General features: G+C 47.8%; 1 non-coding gene across 1 annotated transcript; it reads left to right on the top strand.

Annotated features, from left to right (window-relative positions):
* Positions 1-877: 877 nt before the first annotated feature.
* Positions 878-1,007, top strand: LOC120102049 (small nucleolar RNA SNORA17). Its single transcript, XR_005503085.1, has one exon. It is a non-coding gene; the product is annotated as a small nucleolar RNA SNORA17 (small nucleolar RNA).
* The last annotated feature ends 1,606 nt before the right edge of the window (positions 1,008-2,613 follow it).

The raw sequence follows: 2,613 nt of genomic DNA on the forward strand, positions 1-2,613 counted from the left end.
TTTGTTTTGTTTTATGTTTTTGTTGTTGTTTGATTTTTTGTTTTGTTTTGTTTATTGTTTGATTTTGCTACTGGGGGATTACATTGTTTGTACTTTAGACCCTTCCCCAGGGTCCTCACTACCAAAGATCTGTACCTTAGCCACAATCAAAATAAAATGTGGATAGTAACTACATATTCATACCATTTTCAAATTGAAATCTTAGTGCATTCCAATACCTGGCTGTGTATGCACCTACCTGGGGCATTAAAATAGCAAATTCTAGTATCTAACCAGAGGAATAAGGAATCACCATTATGGAAAATTTCCAAACATATAATTGTACTTGGTGAACATAAGCACCATGGAAGTTTCTTCCATAAATAGCTTAGCTGAAGACTTGGAAGCCACAGGCCTGGTTCAAGACCCAGTTTTAGTACTTGAGAGCCAAGTCAGGTTATCTTCCCTGCGCCTTACTTTTCATTGATAGTGATGTGTTCTATCGCCATAGAACCTTCGATTGTCTGAACCTCCATATGGATCCAATGTTTTATAAAGGATATTTCTTAGTTATTCACTAAGAATGTCTCCAAAGCTGTAAGCAAGATGCAAAGAGTAGACCTCAGCTTCTAAATAAAATTAACCAAGGTCTTAGAGAAGCCAGAGGTGGGGCTTAGGCTGATTCCTTGCTGGGAGAGAAGGAGGCTGTACAGTGCACAGGATAGGGGCATTTAAAAGGTCTACTGGCTAAAGCTTGTTTGACCATTAGAGAAAATGATGTATGTAAGTAATAATCTATGACTCCACATGAGAGAGAGAGAGAGAGAGAGAGAGAGAGAGAGAGAGAATGAGAGAGAACAGAGAATGAAGGGAGAGAAGATAAGAAAAAGACTTAAACCCATCCCTAGAAGCATTGCAGGTGTGGCTACCGTGTCACATGTATGTCAGTAGTGGAAGAGAGGAGAGAAGCTATGTCTACCCTCAGTGTTCTCACTTGTGAACATCTGAATGATTAGTAGCCTAACACTTCTGAAAAAAATGAGCTGGAGATGCTCATCATAGACCCAGACAGGGTGCTAGACAGAGGGGGAAACCAGCCTTGTATCACGCAGGCCTGAAGGGACAGATCATGCCCCAGAAGATCCATGCCTGATTCCATAATGTATGGATGGGGCACGGCACTCCTGAGATCTGTCCTGAGATGACCCCAGACACTCAGAGACCCTGGGTGACACTAAAAGGTGCAAGTAAGTTGTGCAGGAATGGAAGAGAATGAGAAACAGAAGAATGTGGGCACAGTGAAGAACTGGAGGCTTGAGGGTAGTGAGGAAGAGCCTGATGTGAGAAGCTGGTTATGCCCATCTAGGACTATGGTGGAGTCCTGACCTGTACTGCCACCCAGGGCCACATCTGGGTCCATGGTCCTGCAGAAACAGGAGTCGGTTACCACCAAAGCCAAGGTAGAAATCCCTGGTCTGGGCTATAGCCTGGAGACATGTTGTTATCTGAGGGCTGTTTAGAACTGGACCTACCCTTTGCCTGGGCATTGTGGGAGAGCTGGTCCTGGGAGCACTAGAGCAAGAGAGCTGACCCTACTTCTAGTCAATTTCGATACTCAAAAGAGCATCCCACACATTGCCCAGGAAGCACAGCAGAGTTGGCCATAGTTACAAGAATTTTGGGTGAGTCATACCCAAGAGTATGAACATGGGAGACCTGGCCCTGCACCTTGCCCTGGCATCATGGTACAGCTGATCATGATGGCAGGGACAGGAGTGAGCCAGCCATGAGAGTGTGAGTGTAAGGGAGTTGGCCCTATCACTTGTCTGCCTTTCATGGCAAGGGCAAGATGCTCCCTTCCTTGCATGCCTTGCTATCTACAACGGGTAGGAGGCCCGGCCCTGAGGTTATCAGAGCAGGAGAGCTGGCCCTGCCCCTCAGCTGCTGCAGCACTAGGAAGAGGCAGCCCTGCACCTTGCTTAGGCAGCACAGTAGAGGTGGCCCCAGACGTGGGAATTGTGGGTGAGCTGGCTGGAGGATGTGAACACGGGAGAGCTGACATTGACTCTCGCCTGCTGTGTTGTGGTACAAATGAGGGAAAGACTCCCTCCTCCTCTCTTCTCATTCACCACATGTGGCAGGCAGGAGAGCTGGCCCCTGGGCCATGAGAGTGAGAGAATTGTCCCTGACTGTCCCTTGTTGCAGTACTCAGGAGAACAGGCCCTACACCTCGCCTGGGCTGCCCAGTAGAGCTGTCGTTAATAGTGTTGGTGCAGATGAACCAGATCTAAGGACATCAGAGCAGGAGAGCTCACTCTGCCCCTTGCTGTCGGCAACAGTGGAAGGACCAGCCAGTTCAGGACAGGAGAACTCACCTTGATGATGTGGGAGCAAGAGAGCTGATGGGCTGACCAGCTCTGTTACCTCTCAGGCCCACATCCAGGGCTTTGAATTGGTCCAACCCAACATCTATCCCGTTGATGAACTGCTGAAGTGCATGAAGAGGCTGGTCCTACAGATCCAAAATTACAGGCTCTCCACAACACAGGGTAACAACAGGATATCTGAGAGGAGTCCCAGTGAGGTTTCAGTATTGATAGTGTAGCAGAAGCCAGAGGTTTTGTACCAGATCAA

The sequence above is a fragment of the Rattus norvegicus genome, chromosome 3 (genome assembly GCF_036323735.1).
Source record: "Rattus norvegicus strain BN/NHsdMcwi chromosome 3, GRCr8, whole genome shotgun sequence".
Taxonomy (NCBI): Eukaryota; Metazoa; Chordata; class Mammalia; order Rodentia; family Muridae; genus Rattus; species Rattus norvegicus.